The sequence below is a fragment of the Polyergus mexicanus genome, unplaced genomic scaffold (assembly GCF_030449975.1).
Source record: "Polyergus mexicanus isolate NDT 795.1 unplaced genomic scaffold, iyPolMexi1.0 SCAF_14, whole genome shotgun sequence".
NCBI classification, from domain to species: Eukaryota; Metazoa; Arthropoda; class Insecta; order Hymenoptera; family Formicidae; genus Polyergus; species Polyergus mexicanus.
Window position 1 is genome coordinate 3,582,888 of NW_027223334.1, and position 19,943 is coordinate 3,602,830.

At 37.3% G+C, this 19,943-nt stretch overlaps 1 long non-coding RNA gene across 1 annotated transcript in view; it reads right to left on the reverse strand.

Moving 5' to 3' along the window:
- Positions 1–18,756, reverse strand: part of LOC138939448 (uncharacterized) — a 188,168-nt gene extending 169,412 nt beyond the window's left edge. Inside the window, exon 1 of the long non-coding RNA XR_011447858.1 lies at positions 18,728–18,756. This is a non-coding gene — a long non-coding RNA (uncharacterized lncRNA). The remainder of the gene's footprint in view (positions 1–18,727) is intronic.
- Between the last annotated feature and the right edge of the window lie 1,187 nt (positions 18,757–19,943).

Sequence of the window (19,943 nt, forward strand, 5' to 3'; positions counted from 1 at the left end):
TATCACACTAACAATTTATAACGAAAATTAACAAGTTTTTGCGATAATAAATATTTATGATGTCATTATAACAGAACAAGCATTTTCATGTATGACAAAAAAAGTGACCATTTAATAAATCATAATCTATATTTAAAAAAAAATCCAAACTTAGTATTTAGTATGGCCTCCTTTGCCCTTAATGACTGCCGCCACCCGTCTGGGCATGCTTTCGACCAGATTATGTAGATGATTAAGGCCGAGATTTTCCCAAGCTCGTTGCAGTGCATCAAAGTAATTATTTTTGCTCGTTACTCCGGTTTTGTTTACATTTCTGTCCAAAATCGACCATAAATTTTCGATGGGATTTAAATCTGGAGACTGCGGAGGCCAATCAAGTAGTTTTATGTGGTGGGAAGTAAAAAACTTCTTTGTTTTTTTGGTGGAATGCTTGGGATCATTATATTGTTGTCAAATAAAGTTGTTCTCCAAATCTAATTGGATCAACGAAACTTCCACATTCTCACATAAAATATCGACGTAAATATCAGCAGTCATGAAGCCATCAATTTTTACTAATTGACCCACTCCTTTCCAAGAAAAACAGCCCCAGACCATGATATTACCTCCGCTATGTTTTACCGTTTTCTGGAGATGACGATCTTCAAGCTTTTCGCTAGTTTTTGTTTGCATACAAAAAACTCGAATTTACTCTCATCCGTCCACAGAACTCGTTTTCAAAACTCCATAGGTTGATTTATATACTTTATTGCAAATTCGAGTCGCTTTTTTTATTCTTTTTACTAATCAATGGGCGCTTACATGCGAAACGGCTGTATAGATCTGCTTCCTGCAAATCTGCGCACTGTCCGGTCGGAAATAGTCAGATGGAGAGATTCACGAAGATTTCGGACAGTTGTTCTCGGATTTTTCTTCACCATTCGTAAGATGTTTGCATCATCACGCCAAGTTGTGCTTCGCGTTCTACCTCTTCCAGATCAATCGGCCACTGTTCCGGTGTCCAAAAATTTTTGATAAAGCTTCTGGACAGCGCTTTTGCTGACTTCATATTTCTGAGCGATTTTCAGCTGCGAGACACCACGTTTACAATCTTTGATAATCAGGTTTCGAACTTGATAAGAAATTTGTCGACCAGTCATATTCGCTATCTTTATATTTACTTTATATACTGTTGTTGTTCAAAATGTGAACAAGGAACTGTTAATCAAAGGTCGTTGTGATAAACAACGATTCTTTATTTACATTTTGTGCGTAATACACAACGCCATTAAACACTAAAAATTCTAAGATGGTCACTTTTTTTTGTCATACATGAATTTTTTTGTCATACAATAAAATCATAAATATTTATTATCGCAAAAACTCGTTCAATTTACGTTATAAATTGTTAGTGTGATATAGTTAGTGTGAATAAATCTTTCAAATAAAATCCAATAATAAGATGTTTTTCTATTGCAAACATTAGTTTTAAGAGATTTTTATATGCGATGTAATATGGTCATTTTATTATGCCGGTCACTGTATGAGAACATAAAAATTTTTTATGCAGAGTCATTAATGTACAATTTAAAAATTCTTCAAAACAGCATTTCAAATTGTTAATAATGATCTCTTCCATTTTACAAAGGGAACTACAATACATTTGTGGTTTTGATTCTATTAGGGGTAAAATGTTAATTGCTTTACCTTCGCAATCCATTATAATAGGTTCAGAAACATTATATGTATGATAGGTAGTTTCTGCAAAATATAATTCCGAAGAAACGGTATGTTTATCTTGTCCACAAAATATATTTATATATTCTGTAAGTCTGAAGAAGAACATTCTGTTGTACGTGTCAAACAAACTTCCATTCTTTATTTACATTTATTAAATGTTCTTTTCATTTGTAAAATATTAACTTTTCTTATATAAGAGCACTATTTTGCTATATGTTCAGCTTCCAATCTATTTTCAGACAATGACGACATTCTAAGAAGCTTTGATATATTTCTAATACACTTTTCTTTATTGTATTTCATATTATTTATCAGCATAATATGCTTATTTTTATTATTTATTTTTGTTTTATTAATTTTTTTCTATAGTAAATTTTTCCTTTTAATAACACATTGTTTCTATGTAATCTATAATATTCCTTATTTAACTTCTTCAAATAATTTTTGTGCTTTTCATAATATTTCTTATTCGATTTTTTAAAATCATTTTTGTGTTTTTCATAATATTTCTTATTCGATTTTTTAAAATCATTTTTTAACATATTTTTCGTAATATTTTTTATTTGATTTTTTAAAATCATTTTTGTGTTTTTCGTAATATTCCTTATCCGATTTTTCGAAATCATTTCTGAATTTTCCATTATAATTTTTTTTGTTAATAAATCATTTCTATGTGATTTATAGTATTTTTTATTAAGAACGTTTTTTTATTTTTAATAATAACATCTGTCTTACACGATAAAACATGTTCTGAATAAATTTTACAGTTCTCACTTCGCTTTTTACTATCTTCACAATTACAATTTACTTTTCTTTTTATACCATGTTGGTCTCCGGTTAAATCTTTAGTAATATTATTAATATCGACACTATCTTTTATATTATTTTCATTAAATCTATATTCATAATTAATTTGTTTTAAATCAATTAATCCTCCAATTTGAGGAAAATGTTCTATTCTATTTAATTGAAACATTTCCGCTAAATGCTGACGCATTAAATTATAGTCATATATAATTCTATCCGGTTGAAAATCAAATAAAAGAGATATTGCAAAGGCTATTACAAAAACTCCGCAATCATTACTATTAGATTGTAACTGGACTGTTGGAAACTATACTGGTTGCTTATCAAAAGAATAGAATGGATATAATTTTTCAAGATAGATTTTATGGTGTGCATGCAATCGTTTCATATTCAGTGAGTCATAAATATAAATCATTTTGGTATCGTAATAACTGTAAACCCAATGGCCATGTATAAGACCAATGTATTTTCCTGAATACATGTATAATTTTTTTTACTATTTTGCGTTTTGTCTGCAAAAATATACAATAATGAAAAAGAATTCTTAAAAGTGTCATGAGTAGAATGCTCAGCATCATTACATTCATTTACAATATTATTATTTTTATTTATTATATCATAACGATCATAATGGATCTTTATCATATTTCTTTACTACTTGCTCCATTGTCATTTCGGTTATATTATTTTTTAATTGTATTAAATCTGCAGACTTTTCTTGTTCAGCTTTTCTTTGTCGACGTTCTCGTTTTTTTTCAGCTAAGGCTTCCCTTTTTTGTATTTCATCCAAACTAAATATTTTTTTGGATCATTAGGTCTTATAATTCGAGGAAAAAGTTCTATTTTTTCTAATTGAAACATGTGTGCCAAATGTTGACGCATTAAAGTATGGTCATACATAATCGATCGAAGGCCAAATAAAAGTGATACTGCAAATGCAATTGCAAAAACACCGTAATCAAAAGTATTAGATTGATTCTGAACTAATGGAAATTGTACTGGTCAATCAAAACAATAAAATGGATATAACTTGTCAAAATATATCTTATGATGAGCATGCAAGCGTTTTAAATTCAATGAATTATAAATATAAATAGCTTCTGTATCATAATAGCTACAAACCCAATGCCCATTTTCATTAGTAATCATATCGCTATAATTATATAATATTTGAATATGTTTCTGTTCCTTACAAACAGATTCAATTGTATCGGGATGTTGTATTCTCCATGTTTCACATGGTTGATATTCCGAACAAGATTTTAATAATAATCCAAAGTGATCAATATGAATGTCTTCTAACCATTTATCTTCAAATATTATCTGCATCGCATAAGTATTTGGCGATTGAGTATTATCCATTACTTTATTAGCAGACATAACAAATTGAACACAATAAAAATTAGAATATTATTTTTTTAAATTTATTATTGTTTAACACTTTAAAACGGGCTATATAAATATTCAATAATTTAAAACAATTGAGCATTCAAATTTAACGCTCTTACAACAAATAATTCTTAATTATACAAACAAATATTCTCAATAATATCAAGCTGCTAAGACAAGGCAAGATTTAGCCTTAATGCAGCTAATTTTTTTATTCAGTGCTTATAGCAACTGATTTTTTAATACAGCGCTTATATATAGCAGCCGATTTTTTAATATAGCGCTTATAACAGCCGATTTTTTAATACAGCGCTTATGGCAGCCGAAACCAAGCACCAAAGAACAGCTGATATAACAATTGACAAAATTGTCAATCACGTTTAACCTGTAAATAAAAATTTTTATTCATTATTAACAATTGCAGTCCATGATAATATCACATATAAATATATTTTGAATAATACCTTCTTATGTAATTGAAATTATTTGAATATCTGCAACTGTCCAAAGCCAATGGCAGTCTGTCCTTTTATATGGCAACTGCAACAACAGTGGCTATAATGAAATAATATTGCGACGTATGATAAGTACTATTTTTTACCTATTGCTTAGAAATGTCTTTGATTAGTAATCGTGATGCACATAACAGGTTACAATTGCAAGTAATCTAACCTACGTAAAGCACGCAATCGTAATCAAAGAATAAATTTTGCTATAGTAACGCAACATAATGAAAAATACGAAAAATTAATAGCACGCTATCTTTAAAATGATTCAATCGATAATTATAGCAAAATCAGCCATTTGTAAAACAATACAGCCAATGAGAAACGATAATGATTTAATATTTAATCGATAATTGTAGCAGAACCATAAAAAAAAGAAAAAGATTTGTAGTAAATAGCAACAAGTTCAGGATCCATCTGCCGTTTCTCTCAATTAAAAAAAATGGAATGATCGAAAATGAGAGAAGAAGAAGTAAGTATTATCTTTGATATATCCATTTTTTAATATATATTTAAATTAAAAAATTTTGTAGATGTTGATAGATGATGATGCCAATTTCATGAAAGAATTTTCTTTCGATGATCTCGTCGCCGCCGCCGTTCCTGTCGCTAGTCCCATTGTCGCCGATGCTCTCGTCATCGGCCGCAATCACACAACCATCGGCTCCGCCGTCGGTCGCATAACCGCTGGCCCCGTCGCCGGCCGTATCGCCACCGGCCTCGTCGCCGGCCGCATCGCCACCGGCCCCGTCGCTGCGCTGACCGTATCGCCACAGGCCCCGTCGCCGGCCGTATCGCCACCGGCCGTATTGCCAACGGCCCTGTCGCCGGCCCCATTGCGGCCGATCCCATGGACGATATTGGACAAGGTAATATTTTAATTACAGAATTTTAATTATACCATATTGCTTAATACTTTGCTACTTACGTAATATATATTTTTCTTTGTACTACTTTATAAAATAATATATAATTAAATAATCTGTTTTTAATCAATTTTATTCGTATTTTACAGTTCGAAGAGCAAGAGGCAGAGCTGCAGGGGCTCGACGGCAGGAAGAACGCTTCATGTATTTCTTGATGAAGTTATGTTCTGCGTCACATAGATATCATTGGGGCAGGGGAAGAGGACGAGGAAGAGGAAGAGGAAAAGGATGGCACTAAAAGAATCTCTTAGGGGCTACGCACAATAAAAGGAATAAGGAACAGGGAATAAAGAACAGAGAACAACCGTAGTGGAGAGGATGCGCACAAAAGTGTGTATATGTAATGCGCAGAGTGCTCCATTACGATTGCTCTCTGTTCTCTATTCCCTGTTCCTTGTTCCTCTTATTGTGCGCAACTCTTTATTGCCATCAATTATTTCTCTATAAGAGATAGGATAGAAGAGAGGGAAGTCTGGATACGTTAATTGTTTTTAATTTTGTATTTAAGTAAAATTCTGTACAGTATTTGGTTCACGATGCTTTACGTTTAATTTATTCTTTAATTTTTTTATTTAATTTACTTTTGCTACATGTGATATTCAGTCTTTTCTCATATTATTGTTTAATATTGTTTTTTAATGTTATATTGATATATTAAATAATGTTTATAAATATTTATTAATATTTATATATTATAAATATTAAAAATGTTATGTTCTGTTACATTTAATCTTTATACAGTATTTGGTTCACAACTTGTTTTAATCAATAATATATTTCTTATGTTCAATATTATATATGCTTTATGTTTAATTTGCTCTTATATCTATGATAATGTAAATCTTTTGCTTCATAAATAAATCATTTTACTGATATTCTTTTCAAAATTATTTTATTTAAAAAAACTAAAGGTCTAAATGTAGATAGACACATTGTTATATAGATATACATACTAGACGTAGATAGACTTATATTGTTATATTGGTATACATACTATACGTAGATAGACTTAAATTGTTATATATACTCCAGATAGCACAGGACATTTTATGGACGTTCATTTTATGTTCATTTTATATCCGCACGTCCATGGACATGAAATGAACGTCCATCGTATATCCGATTTGAGACATCCATTAGTGGCCAATATTTGAACGTCCATTGGACGTCAAAGTTTTACGCGACTTTTCTTTTTTTGTTTTTCAATTCCCGGTCAGCGTTGTTAGATGGATGAAGTTTTTCGTGCACGCGATGATGTTTACAGTCACGTATATGTAGTAGTGATACTAGGCCGGTTCTAACTCAGGTCTTCTGAGGGGGAGTGAGGGGCGAGGGGAAACCGCCGCGGGGGGTATGACGTCACGGGGGTATGACGTCACGGGGAGGGGGGTATGACGTACGCGGGGGGACTGCGGCGGAACGGTTGGCGCGGGGTCCGCGGAGAGAGGAAGGGGGACCGCGACGGAACGGTAGGCGCGGGGTCCGCGGAGAGGGGGAGGGGGACCGCGGTGGAACGGTAGGCGCGGGGGCCGCGGAGAGGGGGAGGGGGATCGCGTCCTAACCGATAGGCGAGGGACCCGCTAACCTAACCTAATCGATAAGCGAGGGGTCCGCGGAGAGGGGGGAGGGGGACCGCGCGAAACCGATAGGCGAGGGGTCCGCGGGGAAGAGGGAACGCGAAGGTACGATGCTGCGAGTAGGTGTTAGAGAGATACCGCGAGGCGTCCGCAATGTGTAAGAGAAGGATAGCGCTAATGATATTCTATGGGCGTGGGAGAAGGATAGCGCGAGGCGTCCATATGAGCGTAAGACAAAGATAGCGTTTGCATGCACGTGGGAAAAGGATGGCGCGAGGCGTTCGCAATGTGTGGGAGAGGGATAGCGCGAGGCGTTCGCAATATGTGGGAGAGGGATAGCGCGAGGCGTTCGCAATGTGTGGGAGAGGGATAGCGCGAGGCGTTCGCAAGGCGGTGCGAGAGGGATAGCGTCCGCATGCACTTGAGAGAGAGATAGCGTCCGCAAGTTAAATTTTGCAGACTGTGCATATCTATTACACCGTTTTTATTCATGCATAAAGAATGGGATAAATAATTAAATTCACAGATAATTAGTAAAATAACTTATTTATTACAAGCCTCGTGAAGAATATAATTTACAGCACATGTCAATAACTCGCAATCTATGAGCAATTCGCTGTTAAACATATTACTTTCATGTATAGTTTTTGTAGCGTCGCATACATTAGCGATATTATTCTGTTGTAAAACAGTTACAAAATGTTTGAATTTTTCATTTACAATATGCGTATCTTCGCATAACCAGTAATACATATGATCTATACATTTTTCAAAATCGAATAAATAGAATAGAGTTGGCGGTTTCATATATAAAGAATTATTTGATAATCCAATTTTTATAATATTCGAATCAGATATTTTAACCACTTCGAATGTTAAATCTTGAATCCGCAATGGGATTTTAGTCGATTGTAGAAGCCGTTCAATGTCCGCACGTTTCTGCATTAGCGATTTCCACGTTTCAAAGGGCAATATTATTTGATTGCCCCGATTATCGCCGAGAACCAATTCCACGCAAGATACAGCTCCAACGTTTATTCCAATGTCCAAATATTTGTATGACGTCGGAGTTAAGGCATATCGTCTTCCGAGTATACGAACCGAGCGACGAGACTCGGATGAAATGCTAGGGAGTAAAAACAATATTATTTATCTAAATATTTAAAAAGTATAAAAATATTTAAAAAGTATAAAAATTCTTCAAGTTAATTAAAACTTACTTATTACATTTCTTCTTCTTTCACGGTGAAGTTTCATCAGCATCTTGAATCGGAACGTAATAATTCATGCGGCTTCCTTCAGTGGGATACATTTTTATTCGAACCTTTCACACAAGTGGTCGATGCAATACTGAACGTATTAAACATATTTAAAATATGTATTAGCGGTTCAAAATTGCAATGTGGTGGAGATTATTGATGACGCGATATTTTTTTTCATTTTTTCCATTCAAGCGCCGATATACGGCTGCTTCGCGATGACATCATCACCAGGTGTGAGATTTAGCTGAATGCACAAAAATGCAACGTAATATAAAATTTTCAAGCGCCGATGTACGGCTGCTTCGCGATGACATCACCTATAGATATCAGATTTCAAACGCGCGTGTCAAAACATGACAAAATCCTAAAATATAAGGATAATCCTCATGATTAAATTGCACTAACATTGGACAGCTGCATGTAATTTGAAACTTTTGCGATACACCTGGGATTTGACATCATCTCTAGACGACAAAATGCAATAATCGACATTAGCCAAAATGTACGTGACAAATCGCGAAATAAAGATTTAGATAGATACACATGATGGAAAGAGACATCGTGATAGAATATAAAATCGAGGTAAAGAGGCACACCCTGTCAGTATCTTTGCAAAGAGTTCCGAGACAAAAGCTGTTAATAAGCACATCGTGTTAGCAAAAATTTTTGGCATAAATTTAGAAAGATGGCGGAAAACAATGCCGAACGAAATCTACGCGAGCAATCTGCAAGGGTGAATTCGATAGAGGAGTACATTGCGTGGGAGCAACGATGCGACAAATATATCGAATCATTGGAAGAGCAAAGTCGAATCAAATGTCCACGATTATCGATTGGAATTCGACAATCGCTGATTGCCCGAATCGCACGACTTGAGGGATTGAAGCACTCGTTACGCACGCGTTTTGTACACGCGGGTGCAGGATGCAGCACGCGGCAATACGGATTGATTTGGCGAGAGATCGATACGGCGTTCGAGAGCCGCATATTGACTGGTGCGGTTATAAATCATAATCACATCGAGCCTCGTCAATTTTTCGAGGATGCTAAAGACATTGTGCTCGAACACGTGCAAACCGTGCTGAAAAAAACACTTTAATATGAAAATTAATACAGTGTTCAATGGTGAATTTGTGACGGGTGATAAATGCGCAAATAAAAGTATCAATACGATAAACTATGAACTCTTTCGCACATCCGATTTATGCGAATGGTACGAGCGGCGCGTTGTCGAGCCCACTCTAGCATCGCTCGAAGAATTTCAGGAACGCGATAGCGGGTGGGCATTATCGCGAATACTCGATTTAAATGTAAATATAAATAAATATAATCCATTGCGCGCGGGGTGCCACATTAAATTACCGCGAGAAATAACGATGAAAAGAGCGGTAATCAACGTGCAATCTAATGACAATGCATGTTTCGCGTGGTCTGTGGTCGCCGCTCTATATCGAGCCGAAAGAAACGTGGATCGGGAATCTTCGTACCCACATTACACAACAGTGCTGAATCTCCAGGACATTGAGTTTCCAGTGACTGTGAACCAAACTAAAAAATTCGAACTTGCCAACGATATCTCAATCAATGTATATAGTATCGAGGAAAAGAACATTGTCCCGATACGTCTGAGTGAGCTGAAAAAAGACAAACACGTCAACCTGTTGTACGTGGAAGACAACAACGTTGGACATTTTGCGTGGATCAAGAATCTATCCCGCCTCGTGAGCTCGCAATTGAGCAAAAAAGAACACAAGAAATATATCTGCGATCGGTACGTATATATTTAATAAATTATATTACAGAAATCTTTGAACAAAAATTAAAAATTATTTCTTTTACACATGTTTGCACTACTTTGGCTCGAACGACAAGTTACAATCACATACGGTGGACTGTCGAGAGATAAACGAGTGCGCTATTCGATTACCGAGCGATAAGGACAAGTGACTCGCGTTCAACAACTATAATCGGAAAGAGCGGCTTCCTTTCGTCATGTATGCCGATCTGGAGTGCGTTTTAGAGAAGACGGAGGAAAAGAGAAACTACCAACATCATAAAGTATTTAGCATAGCATATTATGTACATTGTTCGTACGATAATTCGTTATCCGCGTATCATTCCCGTCGCGATATAGATTGCATATCATGGTTCGTCGAAGAACTAAAAAATTTAGCGCAACGTGTAAAAATTATTTTATCAGCTAATGTCCCCATGGTAAATTTAACATCTGATGAATGTGAAAATTTTCATAGCGCGACACAATGTCACATTTGCGAGAAACCATTCGTACAAGACGATACACGCGTACACGATCATTGCCATCTGACCGGGCGATACAGAAGTCCCGCGCATTCAAATTGCAATTTAAATTATAAAGATTCTTTTTGCATTCCAATAGTTTTTCATAATTTATCCGGTTACGACGCACACTTCATTATCAAGTAAATAGCTACAGCGTTTGAAGGGGGAATCGAGTTACTTCCGATAACAAAGGAAAAATATATATCATTTACGAAAAATGTTAAACTTACCGAAAATTGCATTTTATCGATTCGTATAAATTTCTTACAACCAGTCTCGATAAATTGGCATCATTCTTGAATAAAGACAAACTCACAATTTTAAAATCTGATTTTCAAAATTTACCAAACGACGATTTCAATTTATTAACACGGAAGGGCGTCTTTCCGTACGAATATATTGACTGCGTCGACAGCTTGCAAGATATGTGTTTACCACTGCGCGAATCATTTTACAGTTCCTTGACCGATGACACGATATCCGAGAGCGATTACGCGCACGCCGAGAACGTGTGGAAGCGGTTCTCCATTCGAACGCTGGGCGAATATAGCGACTTGTATCTCAAAATTGATGTCTTGTTATTAGCAGATATTTTTGAAAATTTCCGCGAGAGTTGTATTAAAAGTAAGGGGCTCGACCCCGCGTATTACTATACTCTTCCCGGATACACGTGGGACGCCATGTTGAAGCATACAAATATTACATTCGAATTGCTTACGGATATAGACATGGTTTTATTTATCGAACGCGGAATACGCGGCGGTTTGAGTCAATGTTCCAACAGATACGCACATGCTAATAACAAGTATATGCAGTCGTACGACCCATCGAAACCTTCAACGTATCTCACGTACTTTGATGTAAATAATTTGTACGGATGGGCAATGTGTCAACCCTTGCCCTATGCAGATTTTCGATGGGTCGACGACGAATCCGATTTTGATACATCATCGATCGCGTTCGATAGGCTACATCCTTGAAGTCGATGATCTCGAGTATCCGCAACGTGTTCACGATGCGCACACTGACTTACCGTTTTGCCCGACACGCGACAAACCACCTGGTAAGCGGCAGGATAAGCTGCTCGCAACCTTATACGATAAGAAGCGTTACGTAATACATTACCGCAATCTGCAGCAATGCATGCGACACGGACTTCGCGTTACAAAAATAGATCGAATATTACAGTTTTCGCAATCTCCATGGCTTCGCAGTTATATCGAACTCAATACACAATTCCGAACACTCGCGAAAAATGATTTTGAAAAAAATTTATATAAATTAATGAATAATGCGGTATTTGGCAAAACGATGGAAAATGTGCGCAATCACGTTAATATTAAGCTCGTGACACATTGGGATGGAAGATATGGTGCAGAGGCGATGATCGCAAAACCAAATTTTCATAGTAGAAGCGTGTTTTCGGAGAATCTGATCGCCGTTGAATTTCGCAATCTCGAGGTGAAATTTAATAAACCAATCTACGTGGGTATGTGTATACTCGACATATCCAAGACATGTTTGTACGAGTTTCACCACGATTATATGATACCTATGTATCGATAGAAATGTAAAGTCATGTACACCGACACCGACAGTCTCATATATCACATCGAGTGTGAAGATGTATATGAGAATATAAAGCGCAACGTCGACAGATTCGATACCAGCGATTATGCGGTGGACAATGTGTACGGTATACCGCTCGCGAATAAAAAGATACCGGGTTTAATGAAGGATGAAAATAATGGCGCCATCATGACCGAATTCGTCGGGCTTAGGGCAAAAATGTACGTGTTGCGAGTAGATGGTAAGAAAGACATAAAAAAGGTAAAAGGCGTCAAAAATAACGTCGTCGCGAGAACGATAACGTTCAACGAATACACGCGGTGTTTGAACGAAGAGATTGAAATGACGCGTCAGCAGTCTTGTATAAGATCTAAATTACACGAAGTATACACTATTCGCGAGACAAAAATTGCTCTAAGTCCGTACGATGACAAGCGGTATATCGTACCCGAAACCACCGACACGCTACCGTGGGGACATTACAAAATACCGTTGTAAATAAAAATCATGTATATTTATTGTAAATAAAAAATTACGTATATTTATTGTAAATTAAAATTATATGTATATTTATTGTAAATTATATGTATATTTTATAAAGTGTACAATTTTGTTTATATATTTGTAAAATATTTTTAATATTATGTATTATTGTTAACATATTTATAATATATTATTTTTATGTATCCAAGAATTGGGCGTTGCATCAAATCCCAGCCATTTCACATAAACCTCGTCGCCCTTTTTGCGTATTACCTTTTCCACGAGATGTATGTCGGGATTGGCAACGCGTTGTAACTCGTATTCGTAAAATCCGCCGGCGACGGGATTTCCGCGCGAATCTTTGAGTACGTAGGTCACGGGATTAGTTTTCTGCACTTTAACGATCTTAAACACTTCGATCGACCAATTTGGTGTGTAACCATTGTCAAAAATGGTCTTGAATTTACTCACGCGTACCGGATCGCTTACTTTGAATCTTGCCGGTGCCGCAATCTTTACGTTGTTGTATACCTTATTTAAAAGTTTATCGGCGATCGCGGGGGTAACATCGATAGGTCTCATGCCGATAGTGCGATGTTTTCGCACATTGTACTCTCTAACGAGCCGGGACAACGCGTCGATCCACTTGTAATTTCCATTAAACGTAAACATTTTCTACATATTGCTCTTTAACATTCGGTTGAATCGTTCCACGACCGAGGCTTTCATGGTAGAGTACGTCGAATAATGATTAATGCTGTCTTTCTTCACGAGTTTCTGTACATTTGCGTTGTAAAATTCTTTTCCACTGTCGGTTTGAAAATTTTTCGGACATCTTCCACCGTCTCGAATTATCTCAGCCGTCTCGTTTCCACTCTTACTCTTGAGCGGTACAGCCCACGCATACTTGCTCAACACATCGATAACTGTGAGTATGTAGTTGTTGCCTTTGTTGAATCGTGCATATGGATGCATCTCGACCACGCCTGCCACGGATCGTCATATCCGCGTACTATGACACGTCTACGTGGGAAATTTTTTCTCGCTGGAGCATGCAATTCTTCCACAAGCAGCTGTTTTTCAGAGGTCTTTTGCGACATATTTGATCGAGGCATAATTTGCAATAATGAAATAATTCCTCCACATATATTCTTTATATATCTTTCTTCTCCTGCGCTGAATTAGATGTAGTCTGCGCGTGAGTTGCATACCGAAGCATTTTCTGCATCTCATCCATCATTATTTGCAGCGTTTGCACATTCGTCTCGAGCGTGATTATTTTTTTCTCAAGTTCTTCCTGTCTGTCTTCCAAAAGCTTGACACGTATGTCCCGTATAAGATGCTTGAGTATCTTGGCATACGTTTGACAAAGATAAAAATAGTCGACGCTCGAGTGTCGATCCATTGCAAAGTATTCTCTTATCGTATCTTGCTTATCGCACGCCACGTCGTCAAAGATAAAAATGGAATTCGGAAGCGCCTCGCTCGATGGAATTACGTCACTATTATTAGAAAATGTAAAATAACCAATTTCATCGATCGATAATAGCAAATATTCCAAGTATCGATATTTTGGTTGTTGAAGTGATTTCGAGTATACGTACACATTCTCGAAATGTACACCGTGTGGACTTTCTATCAAACTTATCAACACGTTAGTCTTACCGCAATTCGAAGGACCGCAAATGATACCGCGTATAGTAGTCGGGAGCATGTTTCCATGCTTGCGTATTTCTTTCTCGGACATTACTCGTGTTTTATCATCAAAATTTATCACTTTGATTATCGTCGCTTGTCGCGCGAACCGCATGTTTGCTCTCGCGAATCTCAAATCAGATTTTGGAAAATGAGTCATCGGGACCCTATTTATAGAGGCGCACCGAATCGAAACTGCTCAGTCTCAAACATGTTTCTTCTTCTATCGGTTGACAGCGATATTCTCGAGCTTACCACCGAGCAGTTACAGATTATCTCCAAGATTGTTTTACTGCGAGACTTTGGTAGCTACGTGGAACAATTATGGGACAAGCTTCCCGAACATATAAAAGCTGACTCAGAGGTTCAGCAGTATCGTCGATGCACGCGACATTATAATTTGTCGTGGCAGCAAACACATTTTGACGGTCCAACACTGTTAATAAAAAATTATGACAAATGTCAGCAAAAATTATAAGAGGTAGCGGTTTGTTAAATCGTGCGATAAACGCACTTCCTATCGAATTACATATTGCAGGCTATCAGTTTTGCGGACCGGGAACTCATTTAGAAACACGATTGGCTAAAGGCGATCGAGGTATCAATCCATTGGATGCGGCGTGTCGCGAGCACGACATAGCTTATTCCCGAAGCAACGATCTCGGTCAACGACACGTTGCGGATAATATACTCGCCACGAAAGCGCGAACGCGTATTAACGCGAGAGATTCGACTCTTGGCGAAAGAGCAGCCGCTACAGCTGTTTGGGCGGCTATGAAGGCAAAAACAAAATTCGGTATGGGGCTGAAAACAAAAAAATCATCGATGAAGAAAAAGACTGCGAAAAAACAAATATTTCCTATAACGAAGCGCGGTGGTATCTTACCAATTTTACCATTATTGGGAGTTCTCGGTTCGTTGGCTGGCGGAGCAGCGGGAATCGCGAAGGCGGTGAACGATAGCAAGGCGACGCAACGTCAGCTCGAAGAAATGCAACGTCATAATCGCGCCATGGAAGGTCACGGACTTTATCCCGCTCCATACAAGCGTGGACGAGGGTTCTCAACAGCAGCCAAGAAAAAAAATGTCAAAATAAAAATGCCTGCCGGTGTAACAACCAATGTACAATTGGAACAGCTTGCAAGACGTATGCGTATACAACTTTTTAGAGGTGTTTTCATGCGCAATAATTTACCGATAAACGGTGTACGACGAAATGAGAACGGTATCGTCAATTTGGATGACGTCGATGGTTCCGGTACTCATTGTATTGCGTATGCAAAGAGGGGAGATCGTGTAGTATATTTCGATAGTTTTGGAAATCTGCGACCGCCCAAGGAATTAGTGCGATATTTTGGACAGAATGTTGCAAATATAGAATACAATCACACGGCCTATCAAAATTATAATCAAAGTATTTGTGGACAATTGTGTCTTGGATTTCTTCAAACGGTCGATGATCGATATGAATTTAAAGCCTGACAATTCACCATCGCGACTCAGTATTCGTTTGACAGTTTTCCAGCATGTCACTTACACTTACGTTGACCGGCAAGAGTAGCGCGCTTGCTGTAAGTTACTTTCCGGCTATAGATTTAGACGATGGCGATTACGAGCTTGGTTTAACGGACTTTGAAACGTATCATACGATATCGAACGTGAATTCTTGGAATAATAAATTTTATTTTGATAACGACGATAAGGAAATTACGATTCCCGAGGGATCGTACGAATTACACGCTATAAACGAATATCTCCGACATGCAATTTTACGACATCGACGCGTAGTTGATTCCAACGATATTGTTGATGACGAAGAACACGATGAATATCCAATAACGCTTCGCGCTAATCATAATACGCTAAAAAGTGAAATCAAATGTGTCTATAGAATAAATTTTAGTAAACCGGGCAACGTTGGATCGTTGTTGGGATTCTCGTCGAATCGTATATTACAGCCTCGGAAATGGCACGAATCGGATGTACCAATAAATATTATTATCGTAAATATTATTCGTATAGAATGCAGCGTAACCACTAGCGCGTACAGCAATGACAAGCGCGTACACACAATACATGAATTTTCACCGAGCGTGCCGCCAGGATATAAAATATCGGAAACGCCAGCACAGATCATTTATCTACCGATCGTCGCACGGAGCATTACTGATTTAACGATACACATTGTTGCTCAAGAAGAATATTTGCTCGATTTTGGAGGAGAGCGCCAACGTTTGTGGATATGCAGGGATTCATTATCGGGAGAAACTTTGTCGTGAAGGAAGTAGCGATATTGAGAAATGGATCTGTTCTCTTTCATTACTTTTTTGCAAGTCCCGTACCATGGCGTGCGCTTACAAAATCTGAGAGATGCCAAGCTTCATGGCTAATCGAACATCACCATGGACTTCAATGGAAGGATGGAAACGTTCCATACAGCTTCGCTAGGCGTTTGATGGGCGCTACGGAAGAGGAAGATGGAGCATCTCCTGTCGTGTACGTTAAAGGATGTGAAAAACGAGAATGACTGGTCGATATACTTGACGATGATGCGAGAAACGACGTTATTATTGAGACCTTGTATGCGGATTATGAAGATATCACTTCGTTAAATAAGCTAGATGTTACTAATACTATGCGCTGTGAAAAATATTTGAAAAATTGCGCTTTACAAAATGTATTTAAAATATTCAATTGGTGGACGAATCATCATAAAGATTCACCCAAACATTATTTAGAATAAACTATTGTTAAAATATTTTTTATTCTCTTTTATTCTTCCCTTTTCGTCTTTCATATCCCAGTACGCGAGTATTAAATTTCAGTATGTGACGTTAGATAGCGGCGTCAGCTAGTTAATTAAAATATAGATGTTACATTTCAGTACATGACTTTAATATTTGAATGGTGTATAAATAATTGTTTTGTCGTTTAATTGTCGTTCGTTAGCCGTTCAATAGTCGTTCAAAGACGTTCAATGGCCGTTCGATAATCGTTCGATAACCGTTCAAAGCTGTTCAAAGCCGTTCAAAGCCGTTCGATACCTGTTCGATAGCCGTTCAATAGTCGTTCAAAGCCGTTCAAAGCCGTTCAAAAGCCGTTCAATAACTGTTCAATAGTCGTTCGAAGCCGTTCGATAGTCGTTCAAAGCCGTTCAATAGCTGTTCAATAGCCGTTCGATAGTCGTTCAAAGCCGTTCAAAAGCCGTTCGATAGTCGTTCAAAGCCATTCAAAACCATTCAAAGCCGTTCGATAGTCGTTCAAAGCTGTTCAATAGCCGTTCATAGCCGTTCGATTGCCGTTCGATAGTGGTTTACATATTATAATAATATATTATTCATATTTAAAAGACTTTAGATATTTGCTCGTGGAAACATGCTAACTTTTGTTTTCTTATCAAGAGCTGAGAGTAAGCGTTCTTCGTAAGTGATACATCTTCTACTCTAAAATGTTTGAGACAATGCACACACACACACACACACACACACACACACACACACACACATTGTAATATACACACAATTATTAAATAAACTTATTATTATTATTATTATTATTATTAAAGTATCGATTATTTCTGCATCTTCTTCTTTCCTTTTCCTACATGCATGCCTCGCGCTATCTCTCTCTTTATCTCTTTCTCCCGCGAACGTCATCCTTTTCCAACACCAAAGCGGACACTATCCTTCTCCCTCGTGCCTGTGATCGCCTCGCGCTATCCTTCTCGCACCGCCTCGCGTATGCTATCTCTCTCTCAAGTGCATGCGGACGCTATCCCTCTCTTACACATTGCGAACGCCTCGCGCTATCTCTGTCACACCTACTCGTGGACGCGTGCGTTCCCTCTTCCCCGCGCCTACCGTTCCGCCGCGGTCCCCTTCCCCCTCTCCGCGGACTCCGCGCCTACCGTTCCGCCGCAGTCCCCCCACCTGACGTCATACCTCCCTCCCCGTGACGTCATACCCTTCCCCCGTGACGTCATAACCCCCCGCGGCGGTTTCCCCTCGCTCCTCACCCCCCCCCCCCTCAGAGGACCAGAGTTAGAACCGGCCTAGTATCACTACTGATGGGCATCTCACAGGATCTCACAGAAGACAAGTTAAGTATAGATACATAATATAAATAAATAAATTAATATAATTTATGCACATCATTATTTTTTTTTATTGCTTTATGCGGACTTTGTTTTACCTCGTCTTGTCTACTGTACGCTCGTTTGTAATAAAAGATTAATTGATGATTCGTTTCTCTACAATCAGTGAATAAAATTAAGTAAAACATTGACAAACTGGAAATAACAAATCAGCACAAAATTTGATTAATAAACTAGATAATGAACTAGTAACGCGCGCACGCACGCTTGTCAAGTTCGTATTTGGCGCCAAAAAACTTGTCAAAGAATATACGATCAGTGATGTTCATTTGTCTATGCACAGAAGACACGGCCGTGCCGAAAGATAGATGGAAGTATTATATAAAGAAGAGACACATACCCAGTAAGCAATTTGATAACAAATTGTTGTCAAATTAGACATTATATAGAATCATATATTAATGTGTTAAAACATATAGGTAAATTTAAATAATATATTTAAATAAAATATTTAATAATAATTATTCGAACAATTTCTGTCCAAAAATATCTTTAATTTATAAAATTAAAGATCAATCATTTTTCATCGACATGCAAGGCTTTAGAGTAACAAGAAAAGGATATAAATATAATACTTTCTTTTAATATATCTTGCAAAAATAAATTTAAAACATATCAATAAAAGATAGCTTTTCTCTACTCTAAACGGTTTTTAACTCTTAATGTCTATGTTTTTAACAATTGCAATACAATTTTTGTATGTGCATATACAAGTGTGTGTGTGATATAATATGAACATGCGCATATTCTTTTCTGCAAATATTTTTCATTACTTCTAAGTAAGTATTTTACGTAATAATATAAATATTTATTTAAATGTTTACAGACAATTACGAGGTAGGAGAAGATGAAATTGACGAAGAAGTCACACAAACGTATGACACAAGAAATAAGATTGCAAAAACAGTTTCTCAACAGTCTTCTCAGTACAATCAGTTTTTAGGAAAGCCCCATTGTATGGAAGGTATGTTCAATTATTAACAAGAGTAAATAGTAGTAATAGTAAAAAGTGATTATAATGTTGTTATATACATATATTACAATATTCCTCAAAAAGAGTTAAGAGAGAGAGTATGGAAAAATGCATGTTGGTAATCCGATTACATAATATAATATTCCGGACATACCATTACATCTAAATACGGAATATTACGAAGAATGAAATTTTAAGTGATTGCATTCCATGAAAAAAGGGTGACACTTATTATTGTTATTATTGTTGTTGTTATTTTATTATATAACAGAAAACTTATATGTTTTATATATCTAATTTATTAAATTGATTTTATTATTTTACAGAAACGTTGAAAATTGCAGGCAAACAAACCGAGGTGATATGGACCTCCACCGAGACCAATATGGGTTCCGCGGGGGGCGATCGACCGTGGACGCAATCCTGCGTGTACGGTCCCTCGCGGAATCCATTATGAAGGAGGGCAGGGTGGTGATTGCGGTGTCACTTGACATCCGCAACGCATTCAACACCCTGCCCTGGAGTAGGGTGGGGGAGGCCGCTAACACCTTTGGCCTCCCTCCCTACATGGTGGAGGTCCTTA